This window comes from Solea solea, chromosome 18 (assembly GCF_958295425.1).
Source record: "Solea solea chromosome 18, fSolSol10.1, whole genome shotgun sequence".
NCBI lineage: Eukaryota > Metazoa > Chordata > Actinopteri > Pleuronectiformes > Soleidae > Solea > Solea solea.
Genome location: NC_081151.1, coordinates 14,549,862 through 14,566,898, shown reverse-complemented (window position 1 = coordinate 14,566,898; position 17,037 = coordinate 14,549,862).

Genomic DNA, 17,037 nt, shown 5'->3' with positions numbered 1-17,037 from the left:
TCATTTTTCTACTGTCCCATAACATAAACCTCACAAATAAAGTTAACATCTTATAAGATATACTTCCGTACCCTCAGTGTTTGATTTTGCAATGATTTCACTGTTTGGATGTGTTTTTCTATTTGTGTCTGTTTTTGTGCGTATTCAGCTGGGATACGGCTGTTTCCTGATTTTTTTCATTTTTCTACTGTCCCATAACATAAACCTCACAAAAAAAGTTAACATCTTATAAGATATACTTCCATACCCTCAGTGTTTGATTTTGCAATGATTTCACTGTTTGGATGTGTTTTTCTATTTGTGTCTGTTTTTGTGCGCATTCAGCTGGGATAAGACTGTTTCCTGATTTTTTTCATTTTTCTACTGTCCCATAACATAAACCTCACAAAAAAAGTTAACATCTTATAAGATATACTTCCATACCCTCAGTGTTTGATTTTGCAATGATTTCACTGTTTGGATGTGTTTTTCTATTTGTGTCTGTTTTTGTGCGTATTCAGCTGGGATACGGCTGTTTTCTGATTTTTTTCATTTTTCTACCGTCCCATAACATAAAACTCAAAAATAAAGTTAAAATCTTATAAGATATAGTTATATACCTTCAGTGTTTGATTTTGCAATGATTTCACTGTTTGAATGTGTTTTTCTATTTTTTTCCTGTTCTTGTGCGCATTCAGCAGGGATACGGCTGTTTTCTGATTTTTTTCATTTTTCTACTGTCCCATAACATAAACCTCACAAATAAAGTTAACATCTTATAAGATATACTTCCGTACCCTCAGTGTTTGATTTTGCAATGATTTCACTGTTTGGATGTGTTTTTCTATTTGTGTCTGTTTTTGTGCGTATTCAGCTGGGATACGGCTGTTTCCTGATTTTTTTCATTTTTCTACTGTCCCATAACATAAACCTCACAAAAAAAGTTAACATCTTATAAGATATACTTCCATACCCTCAGTGTTTGATTTTGCAATGATTTCACTGTTTGGATGTGTTTTTCTATTTGTGTCTGTTTTTGTGCGCATTCAGCATTGATACGGCTGTTTTCTGATTTTTTTCATTTTTCTACCGTCCCATAACATAAAACTCAAAAATAAAGTTAAAATCTTATAAGATATAGTTATATACCTTCAGTGTTTGATTTTGCAATGATTTCACTGTTTGAATGTGTTTTTCTATTTTTTTCCTGTTTTTGTGCGCATTCAGCAGGGATTCGGCTGTTTTCTGATTTTTTTCATTTTTCTACTGTCCCATAACATAAACCTCACAAATAAAGTTAACATCTTATGAGATATACTTCCGTACCCTCAGTGTTTGTTTTTTCAGTGATTTCACTGTTTGGATGTGTTTTTCTATTTGTGTCTGTTTTTGTGCGTATTCAGCTGGGATACGGCTGTTTTCTGATTCTTTTCATTTTTCTACTGTCCCATAACATAAACCTCACAAATGAAGTTAAAATCTTATAAGATATAGTTATATATCTTTATTGTTTGCATTTGCAATGATTTCACTGTTTGGATGTGTTTTTCTATTTGTGTCTGTTTTTGTGCGCATTCAGCAGGGATACGGCTGTTTTCTGATTTTTTTCATTTTTCTACTGTCCCATAACTTAAACCTCACAAATAAAGTTAAAATCTTATAAGATATATTTATATACCTTCAGTGTTTGATTTTGCAATGATTTCACTGTTTGGATGTGTTTTTCTATTTGTGTCTGTTTTTGTGCGCATTCAGCTGGGATAAGACTGTTTCCTGATTTTTTTCATTTTTCTACTGTCCCATAACATAAACCTCACAAAAAAAGTTAACATCTTATAAGATATACTTCCATACCCTCAGTGTTTGATTTTGCAATGATTTCACTGTTTGGATGTGTTTTTCTATTTGTGTCTGTTTTTGTGCGCATTCAGCTGGGATAAGACTGTTTCCTGATTTTTTTCATTTTTCTACTGTCCCATAACATAAACCTCACAAAAAAAGTTAACATCTTATAAGATATACTTCCGTACCCTCAGTGTTTGATTTTGCAATGATTTCACTGTTTGGATGTGTTTTTCTATTTGTGTCTGTTTTTGTGCGTATTCAGCTGGGATACGGGTGTTTTCTGATTTTTTTCATTTTTCTACCGTCCCATAACATAAAACTCAAAAATAAAGTTAAAATCTTATAAGATATAGTTATATACCTTCAGTGTTTGATTTTGCAATGATTTCACTGTTTGAATGTGTTTTTCTATTTTTTTCCTGTTCTTGTGCGCATTCAGCAGGGATACTGCTGTTTTCTGATTTTTTTCATTTTTCTACTGTCCCATAACATAAACCTCACAAATAAAGTTAACATCTTATAAGATATACTTCCGTACCCTCAGTGTTTGATTTTGCAATGATTTCACTGTTTGGATGTGTTTTTCTATTTGTGTCTGTTTTTGTGCGTATTCAGCTGGGATACGGCTGTTTCCTGATTTTTTTCATTTTTCTACTGTCCCATAACATAAACCTCACAAATAAAGTTAACATCTTATAAGATATACTTCCATACCCTCAGTGTTTGATTTTGCAATGATTTCACTGTTTGGATGTGTTTTTCTATTTGTGTCTGTTTTTGTGCGCATTCAGCAGGGATACGGCTGTTTTCTGATTTTTTTCATTTTTCTACCGTCCCATAACATAAAACTCAAAAATAAAGTTAAAATCTTATAAGATATAGTTATATACCTTCAGTGTTTGATTTTGCAATGATTTCACTGTTTGAATGTGTTTTTCTATTTTTTTCCTGTTTTTGTGCGCATTCAGCAGGGATACGGCTGTTTTCTGATTTTTTTCATTTTTCTACTGTCCCATAACATAAACCTCACAAATAAAGTTAACATCTTATGAGATATACTTCCGTACCCTCAGTGTTTGATTTTGCAATGATTTCACTGTTTGGATGTGTTTTTCTATTTGTGTCTGTTTTTGTGCCCATTCAGCTGGGATAAGACTGTTTCCTGATTTTTTTCATTTTTCTACTGTCCCATAACATAAACCTCACAAAAAAAGTTAACATCTTATAAGATATACTTCCATACCCTCAGTGTTTGATTTTGCAATGATTTCACTGTTTGGATGTGTTTTTCTATTTGTGTCTGTTTTTGTGCGTATTCAGCTGGGATACGGCTGTTTTCTGATTTTTTTCATTTTTCTACCGTCCCATAACATAAAACTCAAAAATAAAGTTAAAATCTTATAAGATATAGTTATATACCTTCAGTGTTTGATTTTGCAATGATTTCACTGTTTGAATGTGTTTTTCTATTTTTTTCCTGTTCTTGTGCGCATTCAGCAGGGATACGGCTGTTTTCTGATTTTTTTCATTTTTCTACTGTCCCATAACATAAACCTCACAAATAAAGTTAACATCTTATAAGATATACTTCCGTACCCTCAGTGTTTGATTTTGCAATGATTTCACTGTTTGGATGTGTTTTTCTATTTGTGTCTGTTTTTGTGCGTATTCAGCTGGGATACGGCTGTTTCCTGATTTTTTTCATTTTTCTACTGTCCCATAACATAAACCTCACAAATAAAGTTAACATCTTATAAGATATACTTCCATACCCTCAGTGTTTGATTTTGCAATGATTTCACTGTTTGGATGTGTTTTTCTATTTGTGTCTGTTTTTGTGCGCATTCAGCATTGATACGGCTGTTTTCTGATTTTTTTCATTTTTCTACCGTCCCATAACATAAAACTCAAAAATAAAGTTAAAATCTTATAAGATATAGTTATATACCTTCAGTGTTTGATTTTGCAATGATTTCACTGTTTGAATGTGTTTTTCTATTTTTTTCCTGTTTTTGTGCGCATTCAGCAGGGATTCGGCTGTTTTCTGATTTTTTTCATTTCTCTACTGTCCCATAACATAAACCTCACAAATAAAGTTAACATCTTATGAGATATACTTCCGTACCCTCAGTGTTTGTTTTTTCAGTGATTTCACTGTTTGGATGTGTTTTTCTATTTGTGTCTGTTTTTGTGCGTATTCAGCTGGGATACGGCTGTTTTCTGATTCTTTTCATTTTTCTACTGTCCCATAACATAAACCTCACAAATGAAGTTAAAATCTTATAAGATATAGTTATATATCTTTATTGTTTGCATTTGCAATGATTTCACTGTTTGGATGTGTTTTTCTATTTGTGTCTGTTTTTGTGCGCATTCAGCAGGGATACGGCTGTTTTCTGATTTTTTTCATTTTTCTACTGTCCCATAACTTAAACCTCACAAATAAAGTTAAAATCTTATAAGATATATTTATATACCTTCAGTGTTTGATTTTGCAATGATTTCACTGTTTGGATGTGTTTTTCTATTTGTGTCTGTTTTTGTGCGCATTCAGCTGGGATAAGACTGTTTCCTGATTTTTTTCATTTTTCTACTGTCCCATAACATAAACCTCACAAAAAAAGTTAACATCTTATAAGATATACTTCCATACCCTCAGTGTTTGATTTTGCAATGATTTCACTGTTTGGATGTGTTTTTCTATTTGTGTCTGTTTTTGTGCGCATTCAGCTGGGATAAGACTGTTTCCTGATTTTTTTCATTTTTCTACTGTCCCATAACATAAACCTCACAAAAAAAGTTAACATCTTATAAGATATACTTCCATACCCTCAGTGTTTGATTTTGCAATGATTTCACTGTTTGGATGTGTTTTTCTATTTGTGTCTGTATTTGTGCGTATTCAGCTGGGATACGGCTGTTTCCTGATTTTTTTCATTTTTCTACTGTCCCATAACATAAACCTCACAAATAAAGTTAACATCTTATAAGATATACTTCCATACCCTCAGTGTTTGATTTTGCAATGATTTCACTGTTTGGATGTGTTTTTCTATTTGTGTCTGTTTTTGTGCGCATTCAGCAGGGATGTGTTTTTCTATTTGTGTCTGTTTTTGTGCGCATTCAGCAGGGATACGGCTGTTTTCTGATTTTTTTCATTTTTCTACCGTCCCATAACATAAAACTCAAAAATAAAGTTAAAATCTTATAAGATATAGTTATATACCTTCAGTGTTTGATTTTGCAATGATTTCACTGTTTGAATGTGTTTTTCTATTTTTTTCCTGTTTTTGTGCGCATTCAGCAGGGATTCGGCTGTTTTCTGATTTTTTTCATTTTTCTACTGTCCCATAACATAAACCTCACAAATAAAGTTAACATCTTATGAGATATACTTCCGTACCCTCAGTGTTTGTTTTTTCAGTGATTTCACTGTTTGGATGTGTTTTTCTATTTGTGTCTGTTTTTGTGCGTATTCAGCTGGGATACGGCTGTTTTCTGATTCTTTTCATTTTTCTACTGTCCCATAACATAAACCTCACAAATGAAGTTAAAATCTTATAAGATATAGTTATATATCTTTATTGTTTGCATTTGCAATGATTTCACTGTTTGGATGTGTTTTTCTATTTGTGTCTGTTTTTGTGCGCATTCAGCAGGGATACGGCTGTTTTCTGTTTTTTTTCATTTTTCTACTGTCCCATAACTTAAACCTCACAAATAAAGTTAAAATCTTATAAGATATATTTATATACCTTCAGTGTTTGATTTTGCAATGATTTCACTGTTTGGATGTGTTTTTCTATTTGTGTCTGTTTTTGTGCGCATTCAGCTGGGATAAGACTGTTTCCTGATTTTTTTCATTTTTCTACTGTCCCATAACATAAACCTCACAAAAAAAGTTAACATCTTATAAGATATTCTTCCATACCCTCAGTGTTTGATTTTGCAATGATTTCACTGTTTGGATGTGTTTTTCTATTTGTGTCTGTTTTTGTGCGCATTCAGCTGGGATAAGACTGTTTCCTGATTTTTTTCATTTTTCTACTGTCCCATAACATAAACCTCACAAAAAAAGTTAACATCTTATAAGATATACTTCCATACCCTCAGTGTTTGATTTTGCAATGATTTCACTGTTTGGATGTGTTTTTCTATTTGTGTCTGTTTTTGTGCGTATTCAGCTGGGATACGGCTGTTTTCTGATTTTTTTCATTTTTCTACCGTCCCATAACATAAAACTCAAAAATAAAGTTAAAATCTTATAAGATATAGTTATATACCTTCAGTGTTTGATTTTGCAATGATTTCACTGTTTGAATGTGTTTTTCTATTTTTTTCCTGTTCTTGTGCGCATTCAGCAGGGATACGGCTGTTTTCTGATTTTTTTCATTTTTCTACTGTCCCATAACATAAACCTCACAAATAAAGTTAACATCTTATAAGATATACTTCCGTACCCTCAGTGTTTGATTTTGCAATGATTTCACTGTTTGGATGTGTTTTTCTATTTGTGTCTGTTTTTGTGCGTATTCAGCTGGGATACGGCTGTTTCCTGATTTTTTTCATTTTTCTACTGTCCCATAACATAAACCTCACAAATAAAGTTAACATCTTATAAGATATACTTCCATACCCTCAGTGTTTGATTTTGCAATGATTTCACTGTTTGGATGTGTTTTTCTATTTGTGTCTGTTTTTGTGCGCATTCAGCATTGATACGGCTGTTTTCTGATTTTTTTCATTTTTCTACCGTCCCATAACATAAAACTCAAAAATAAAGTTAAAATCTTATAAGATATAGTTATATACCTTCAGTGTTTGATTTTGCAATGATTTCACTGTTTGAATGTGTTTTTCTATTTTTTTCCTGTTTTTGTGCGCATTCAGCAGGGATTCGGCTGTTTTCTGATTTTTTTCATTTTTCTACTGTCCCATAACATAAACCTCACAAATAAAGTTAACATCTTATGAGATATACTTCCGTACCCTCTGTGTTTGTTTTTTCAGTGATTTCACTGTTTGGATGTGTTTTTCTATTTGTGTCTGTTTTTGTGCGTATTCAGCTGGGATACGGCTGTTTTCTGATTCTTTTCATTTTTCTACTGTCCCATAACATAAACCTCACAAATGAAGTTAAAATCTTATAAGATATAGTTATATATCTTTATTGTTTGCATTTGCAATGATTTCACTGTTTGGATGTGTTTTTCTATTTGTGTCTGTTTTTGTGCGCATTCAGCAGGGATACGGCTGTTTTCTGATTTTTTTCATTTTTCTACTGTCCCATAACTTAAACCTCACAAATAAAGTTAAAATCTTATAAGATATATTTATATACCTTCAGTGTTTGATTTTGCAATGATTTCACTGTTTGGATGTGTTTTTCTATTTGTGTCTGTTTTTGTGCGCATTCAGCTGGGATAAGACTGTTTCCTGATTTTTTTCATTTTTCTACTGTCCCATAACATAAACCTCACAAAAAAAGTTAACATCTTATAAGATATACTTCCATACCCTCAGTGTTTGATTTTGCAATGATTTCACTGTTTGGATGTGTTTTTCTATTTGTGTCTGTTTTTGTGCGCATTCAGCTGGGATAAGACTGTTTCCTGATTTTTTTCATTTTTCTACTGTCCCATAACATAAACCTCACAAAAAAAGTTAACATCTTATAAGATATACTTCCGTACCCTCAGTGTTTGATTTTGCAATGATTTCACTGTTTGGATGTGTTTTTCTATTTGTGTCTGTTTTTGTGCGTATTCAGCTGGGATACGGGTGTTTTCTGATTTTTTTCATTTTTCTACCGTCCCATAACATAAAACTCAAAAATAAAGTTAAAATCTTATAAGATATAGTTATATACCTTCAGTGTTTGATTTTGCAATGATTTCACTGTTTGAATGTGTTTTTCTATTTTTTTCCTGTTCTTGTGCGCATTCAGCAGGGATACTGCTGTTTTCTGATTTTTTTCATTTTTCTACTGTCCCATAACATAAACCTCACAAATAAAGTTAACATCTTATAAGATATACTTCCGTACCCTCAGTGTTTGATTTTGCAATGATTTCACTGTTTGGATGTGTTTTTCTATTTGTGTCTGTTTTTGTGCGTATTCAGCTGGGATACGGCTGTTTCCTGATTTTTTTCATTTTTCTACTGTCCCATAACATAAACCTCACAAATAAAGTTAACATCTTATAAGATATACTTCCATACCCTCAGTGTTTGATTTTGCAATGATTTCACTGTTTGGATGTGTTTTTCTATTTGTGTCTGTTTTTGTGCGCATTCAGCAGGGATACGGCTGTTTTCTGATTTTTTTCATTTTTCTACCGTCCCATAACATAAAACTCAAAAATAAAGTTAAAATCTTATAAGATATAGTTATATACCTTCAGTGTTTGATTTTGCAATGATTTCACTGTTTGAATGTGTTTTTCTATTTTTTTCCTGTTTTTGTGCGCATTCAGCAGGGATACGGCTGTTTTCTGATTTTTTTCATTTTTCTACTGTCCCATAACATAAACCTCACAAATAAAGTTAACATCTTATGAGATATACTTCCGTACCCTCAGTGTTTGATTTTGCAATGATTTCACTGTTTGGATGTGTTTTTCTATTTGTGTCTGTTTTTGTGCCTATTCAGCTGGGATAAGACTGTTTCCTGATTTTTTTCATTTTTCTACTGTCCCATAACATAAACCTCACAAAAAAAGTTAACATCTTATAAGATATACTTCCATACCCTCAGTGTTTGATTTTGCAATGATTTCACTGTTTGGATGTGTTTTTCTATTTGTGTCTGTTTTTGTGCGTATTCAGCTGGGATACGGCTGTTTTCTGATTTTTTTCATTTTTCTACCGTCCCATAACATAAAACTCAAAAATAAAGTTAAAATCTTATAAGATATAGTTATATACCTTCAGTGTTTGATTTTGCAATGATTTCACTGTTTGAATGTGTTTTTCTATTTTTTTTCCTGTTCTTGTGCGCATTCAGCAGGGATACGGCTGTTTCCTGATTTTTTTCATTTTTCCACTGTCCCATAACATAAACCTCACAAATAAAGTTAACATCTTATAAGATATACTTCCGTACCCTCAGTGTTTGATTTTGCAATGATTTCACTGTTTGGATGTGTTTTTCTATTTGTGTCTGTTTTTGTGCGTATTCAGCTGGGATACGGCTGTTTCCTGATTTTTTTCATTTTTCTACTGTCCCATAACATAAACCTCACAAATAAAGTTAACATCTTATAAGATATACTTCCATACCCTCAGTGTTTGATTTTGCAATGATTTCACTGTTTGGATGTGTTTTTCTATTTGTGTCTGTTTTTGTGCGCATTCAGCATTGATACGGCTGTTTTCTGATTTTTTTCATTTTTCTACCGTCCCATAACATAAAACTCAAAAATAAAGTTAAAATCTTATAAGATATAGTTATATACCTTCAGTGTTTGATTTTGCAATGATTTCACTGTTTGAATGTGTTTTTCTATTTTTTTCCTGTTTTTGTGCGCATTCAGCAGGGATTCGGCTGTTTTCTGATTTTTTTCATTTTTCTACTGTCCCATAACATAAACCTCACAAATAAAGTTAACATCTTATGAGATATACTTCCGTACCCTCAGTGTTTGTTTTTTCAGTGATTTCACTGTTTGGATGTGTTTTTCTATTTGTGTCTGTTTTTGTGCGTATTCAGCTGGGATACGGCTGTTTTCTGATTCTTTTCATTTTTCTACTGTCCCATAACATAAACCTCACAAATGAAGTTAAAATCTTATAAGATATAGTTATATATCTTTATTGTTTGCATTTGCAATGATTTCACTGTTTGGATGTGTTTTTCTATTTGTGTCTGTTTTTGTGCGCATTCAGCAGGGATACGGCTGTTTTCTGATTTTTTTCATTTTTCTACTGTCCCATAACTTAAACCTCACAAATAAAGTTAAAATCTTATAAGATATATTTATATACCTTCAGTGTTTGATTTTGCAATGATTTCACTGTTTGGATGTGTTTTTCTATTTGTGTCTGTTTTTGTGCGCATTCAGCTGGGATAAGACTGTTTCCTGATTTTTTTCATTTTTCTACTGTCCCATAACATAAACCTCACAAAAAAAGTTAACATCTTATAAGATATACTTCCATACCCTCAGTGTTTGATTTTGCAATGATTTCACTGTTTGGATGTGTTTTTCTATTTGTGTCTGTTTTTGTGCGCATTCAGCTGGGATAAGACTGTTTCCTGATTTTTTTCATTTTTCTACTGTCCCATAACATAAACCTCACAAAAAAGTTAACATCTTATAAGATATACTTCCATACCCTCAGTGTTTGATTTTGCAATGATTTCACTGTTTGGATGTGTTTTTCTATTTGTGTCTGTTTTTGTGCGTATTCAGCTGGGATACGGCTGTTTCCTGATTTTTTTCATTTTTCTACTGTCCCATAACATAAACCTCACAAATAAAGTTAACATCTTATAAGATATACTTCCATACCCTCAGTGTTTGATTTTGCAATGATTTCACTGTTTGGATGTGTTTTTCTATTTGTGTCTGTTTTTGTGCGCATTCAGCAGGGATACAGCTGTTTTCTGATTTTTTTCATTTTTCTACCGTCCCATAACATAAAACTCAAAAATAAAGTTAAAATCTTATAAGATATAGTTATATACCTTCAGTGTTTGATTTTGCAATGATTTCACTGTTTGAATGTGTTTTTCTATTTTTTTCCTGTTTTTGTGCGCATTCAGCAGGGATTCGGCTGTTTTCTGATTTTTTTCATTTTTCTACTGTCCCATAACATAAACCTCACAAATAAAGTTAACATCTTATGAGATATACTTCCGTACCCTCAGTGTTTGTTTTTTCAGTGATTTCACTGTTTGGATGTGTTTTTCTATTTGTGTCTGTTTTTGTGCGTATTCAGCTGGGATACGGCTGTTTTCTGATTCTTTTCATTTTTCTACTGTCCCATAACATAAACCTCACAAATGAAGTTAAAATCTTATAAGATATAGTTATATATCTTTATTGTTTGCATTTGCAATGATTTCACTGTTTGGATGTGTTTTTCTATTTGTGTCTGTTTTTGTGCGCATTCAGCAGGGATACGGCTGTTTTCTGATTTTTTTCATTTTTCTACTATCCCATAACATAAGCCTCACAAATAAAGTTAACATCTTATGAGATATACTTCCGTACCCTCAGTGTTTGATTTTGCAATGATTTCACTGTTTGGATGTGTTTTTCTATTTGTGTCTGTTTTTGTGCCCATTCAGCTGGGATAAGACTGTTTCCTGATTTTTTTCATTTTTCTACTGTCCCATAACATAAACCTCACAAAAAAGTTAACATCTTATAAGATATACTTCCGTACCCTCAGTGTTTGATTTTGCAATGATTTCATTGTTTGTATGTGTTTTTCTATTTGTGTCTGTTTTTGTGCGCATTCAGCAGGGATACGGCTGTTTTCTGATTTTTTTCATTTTTCTACCGTCCCATAACATAAAACTCAAAAATAAAGTTAAAATCTTATAAGATATAGTTATATACCTTCAGTGTTTGATTTTGCAATGATTTCACTGTTTGAATGTGTTTTTCTATTTTTTTCCTGTTCTTGTGCGCATTCAGCAGGGATACGGCTGTTTTCTGATTTTTTTCATTTTTCTACTGTCCCATAACATAAACCTCACAAATAAAGTTAACATCTTATAAGATATACTTCCATACCCTCAGTGTTTGATTTTGCAATGATTTCACTGTTTGGATGTGTTTTTCTATTTGTGTCTGTTTTTGTGCGCATTCAGCTGGGATAAGACTGTTTCCTGATTTTTTTCATTTTTCTACTGTCCCATAACATAAACCTCACAAAAAAAGTTAACATCTTATAAGATATACTTCCATACCCTCAGTGTTTGATTTTGCAATGATTTCACTGTTTGGATGTGTTTTTCTATTTGTGTCTGTTTTTGTGCGTATTCAGCTGGGATACGGCTGTTTTCTGATTTTTTTCATTTTTCTACCGTCCCATAACATAAAACTCAAAAATAAAGTTAAAATCTTATAAGATATAGTTATATACCTTCAGTGTTTGATTTTGCAATGATTTCACTGTTTGAATGTGTTTTTCTATTTTTTTCCTGTTCTTGTGCGCATTCAGCAGGGATACGGCTGTTTTCTGATTTTTTTCATTTTTCTACTGTCCCATAACATAAACCTCACAAATAAAGTTAACATCTTATAAGATATACTTCCGTACCCTCAGTGTTTGATTTTGCAATGATTTCACTGTTTGGATGTGTTTTTCTATTTGTGTCTGTTTTTGTGCGTATTCAGCTGGGATACGGCTGTTTCCTGATTTTTTTCATTTTTCTACTGTCCCATAACATAAACCTCACAAATAAAGTTAACATCTTATAAGATATACTTCCATACCCTCAGTGTTTGATTTTGCAATGATTTCACTGTTTGGATGTGTTTTTCTATTTGTGTCTGTTTTTGTGCGCATTCAGCATTGATACGGCTGTTTTCTGATTTTTTTCATTTTTCTACCGTCCCATAACATAAAACTCAAAAATAAAGTTAAAATCTTATAAGATATAGTTATATACCTTCAGTGTTTGATTTTGCAATGATTTCACTGTTTGAATGTGTTTTTCTATTTTTTTCCTGTTTTTGTGCGCATTCAGCAGGGATTCGGCTGTTTTCTGATTTTTTTCATTTTTCTACTGTCCCATAACATAAACCTCACAAATAAAGTTAACATCTTATGAGATATACTTCCGTACCCTCAGTGTTTGTTTTTTCAGTGATTTCACTGTTTGGATGTGTTTTTCTATTTGTGTCTGTTTTTGTGCGTATTCAGCTGGGATACGGCTGTTTTCTGATTCTTTTCATTTTTCTACTGTCCCATAACATAAACCTCACAAATGAAGTTAAAATCTTATAAGATATAGTTATATATCTTTATTGTTTGCATTTGCAATGATTTCACTGTTTGGATGTGTTTTTCTATTTGTGTCTGTTTTTGTGCGCATTCAGCAGGGATACGGCTGTTTTCTGATTTTTTTCATTTTTCTACTGTCCCATAACTTAAACCTCACAAATAAAGTTAAAATCTTATAAGATATATTTATATACCTTCAGTGTTTGATTTTGCAATGATTTCACTGTTTGGATGTGTTTTTCTATTTGTGTCTGTTTTTGTGCGCATTCAGCTGGGATAAGACTGTTTCCTGATTTTTTTCATTTTTCTACTGTCCCATAACATAAACCTCACAAAAAAAGTTAACATCTTATAAGATATACTTCCATACCCTCAGTGTTTGATTTTGCAATGATTTCACTGTTTGGATGTGTTTTTCTATTTGTGTCTGTTTTTGTGCGCATTCAGCTGGGATAAGACTGTTTCCTGATTTTTTTCATTTTTCTACTGTCCCATAACATAAACCTCACAAAAAAAGTTAACATCTTATAAGATATACTTCCATACCCTCAGTGTTTGATTTTGCAATGATTTCACTGTTTGGATGTGTTTTTCTATTTGTGTCTGTATTTGTGCGTATTCAGCTGGGATACGGCTGTTTCCTGATTTTTTTCATTTTTCTACTGTCCCATAACATAAACCTCACAAATAAAGTTAACATCTTATAAGATATACTTCCATACCCTCAGTGTTTGATTTTGCAATGATTTCACTGTTTGGATGTGTTTTTCTATTTGTGTCTGTTTTTGTGCGCATTCAGCAGGGATACGGCTGTTTTCTGATTTTTTTCATTTTTCTACCGTCCCATAACATAAAACTCAAAAATAAAGTTAAAATCTTATAAGATATAGTTATATACCTTCAGTGTTTGATTTTGCAATGATTTCACTGTTTGAATGTGTTTTTCTATTTTTTTCCTGTTTTTGTGCGCATTCAGCAGGGATTCGGCTGTTTTCTGATTTTTTTCATTTTTCTACTGTCCCATAACATAAACCTCACAAATAAAGTTAACATCTTATGAGATATACTTCCGTACCCTCAGTGTTTGTTTTTTCAGTGATTTCACTGTTTGGATGTGTTTTTCTATTTGTGTCTGTTTTTGTGCGTATTCAGCTGGGATACGGCTGTTTTCTGATTCTTTTCATTTTTCTACTGTCCCATAACATAAACCTCACAAATGAAGTTAAAATCTTATAAGATATAGTTATATATCTTTATTGTTTGCATTTGCAATGATTTCACTGTTTGGATGTGTTTTTCTATTTGTGTCTGTTTTTGTGCGCATTCAGCAGGGATACGGCTGTTTTCTGATTTTTTTCATTTTTCTACTGTCCCATAACTTAAACCTCACAAATAAAGTTAAAATCTTATAAGATATATTTATATACCTTCAGTGTTTGATTTTGCAATGATTTCACTGTTTGGATGTGTTTTTCTATTTGTGTCTGTTTTTGTGCGCATTCAGCTGGGATAAGACTGTTTCCTGATTTTTTTCATTTTTCTACTGTCCCATAACATAAACCTCACAAAAAAAGTTAACATCTTATAAGATATTCTTCCATACCCTCAGTGTTTGATTTTGCAATGATTTCACTGTTTGGATGTGTTTTTCTATTTGTGTCTGTTTTTGTGCGCATTCAGCTGGGATAAGACTGTTTCCTGATTTTTTTCATTTTTCTACTGTCCCATAACATAAACCTCACAAAAAAAGTTAACATCTTATAAGATATACTTCCATACCCTCAGTGTTTGATTTTGCAATGATTTCACTGTTTGGATGTGTTTTTCTATTTGTGTCTGTTTTTGTGCGTATTCAGCTGGGATACGGCTGTTTTCTGATTTTTTTCATTTTTCTACCGTCCCATAACATAAAACTCAAAAATAAAGTTAAAATCTTATAAGATATAGTTATATACCTTCAGTGTTTGATTTTGCAATGATTTCACTGTTTGAATGTGTTTTTCTATTTTTTTCCTGTTCTTGTGCGCATTCAGCAGGGATACGGCTGTTTTCTGATTTTTTTCATTTTTCTACTGTCCCATAACATAAACCTCACAAATAAAGTTAACATCTTATAAGATATACTTCCGTACCCTCAGTGTTTGATTTTGCAATGATTTCACTGTTTGGATGTGTTTTTCTATTTGTGTCTGTTTTTGTGCGTATTCAGCTGGGATACGGCTGTTTCCTGATTTTTTTCATTTTTCTACTGTCCCATAACATAAACCTCACAAATAAAGTTAACATCTTATAAGATATACTTCCATACCCTCAGTGTTTGATTTTGCAATGATTTCACTGTTTGGATGTGTTTTTCTATTTGTGTCTGTTTTTGTGCGCATTCAGCATTGATACGGCTGTTTTCTGATTTTTTTCATTTTTCTACCGTCCCATAACATAAAACTCAAAAATAAAGTTAAAATCTTATAAGATATAGTTATATACCTTCAGTGTTTGATTTTGCAATGATTTCACTGTTTGAATGTGTTTTTCTATTTTTTTCCTGTTTTTGTGCGCATTCAGCAGGGATTCGGCTGTTTTCTGATTTTTTTCATTTTTCTACTGTCCCATAACATAAACCTCACAAATAAAGTTAACATCTTATGAGATATACTTCCGTACCCTCAGTGTTTGTTTTTTCAGTGATTTCACTGTTTGGATGTGTTTTTCTATTTGTGTCTGTTTTTGTGCGTATTCAGCTGGGATACGGCTGTTTTCTGATTCTTTTCATTTTTCTACTGTCCCATAACATAAACCTCACAAATGAAGTTAAAATCTTATAAGATATAGTTATATATCTTTATTGTTTGCATTTGCAATGATTTCACTGTTTGGATGTGTTTTTCTATTTGTGTCTGTTTTTGTGCGCATTCAGCAGGGATACGGCTGTTTTCTGATTTTTTTCATTTTTCTACTGTCCCATAACTTAAACCTCACAAATAAAGTTAAAATCTTATAAGATATATTTATATACCTTCAGTGTTTGATTTTGCAATGATTTCACTGTTTGGATGTGTTTTTCTATTTGTGTCTGTTTTTGTGCGCATTCAGCTGGGATAAGACTGTTTCCTGATTTTTTTCATTTTTCTACTGTCCCATAACATAAACCTCACAAAAAAAGTTAACATCTTATAAGATATTCTTCCATACCCTCAGTGTTTGATTTTGCAATGATTTCACTGTTTGGATGTGTTTTTCTATTTGTGTCTGTTTTTGTGCGCATTCAGCTGGGATAAGACTGTTTCCTGATTTTTTTCATTTTTCTACTGTCCCATAACATAAACCTCACAAAAAAAGTTAACATCTTATAAGATATACTTCCATACCCTCAGTGTTTGATTTTGCAATGATTTCACTGTTTGGATGTGTTTTTCTATTTGTGTCTGTTTTTGTGCGTATTCAGCTGGGATACGGCTGTTTTCTGATTTTTTTCATTTTTCTACCGTCCCATAACATAAAACTCAAAAATAAAGTTAAAATCTTATAAGATATAGTTATATACCTTCAGTGTTTGATTTTGCAATGATTTCACTGTTTGAATGTGTTTTTCTATTTTTTTCCTGTTCTTGTGCGCATTCAGCAGGGATACGGCTGTTTTCTGATTTTTTTCATTTTTCTACTGTCCCATAACATAAACCTCACAAATAAAGTTAACATCTTATAAGATATACTTCCGTACCCTCAGTGTTTGATTTTGCAATGATTTCACTGTTTGGATGTGTTTTTCTATTTGTGTCTGTTTTTGTGCGTATTCAGCTGGGATACGGCTGTTTCCTGATTTTTTTCATTTTTCTACTGTCCCATAACATAAACCTCACAAATAAAGTTAACATCTTATAAGATATACTTCCATACCCTCAGTGTTTGATTTTGCAATGATTTCACTGTTTGGATGTGTTTTTCTATTTGTGTCTGTTTTTGTGCGCATTCAGCATTGATACGGCTGTTTTCTGATTTTTTTCATTTTTCTACCGTCCCATAACATAAAACTCAAAAATAAAGTTAAAATCTTATAAGATATAGTTATATACCTTCAGTGTTTGATTTTGCAATGATTTCACTGTTTGAATGTGTTTTTCTATTTTTTTCCTGTTTTTGTGCGCATTCAGCAGGGATTCGGCTGTTTTCTGATTTTTTTCATTTTTCTACTGTCCCATAACATAAACCTCACAAATAAAGTTAACATCTTATGAGATATACTTCCGTACCCTC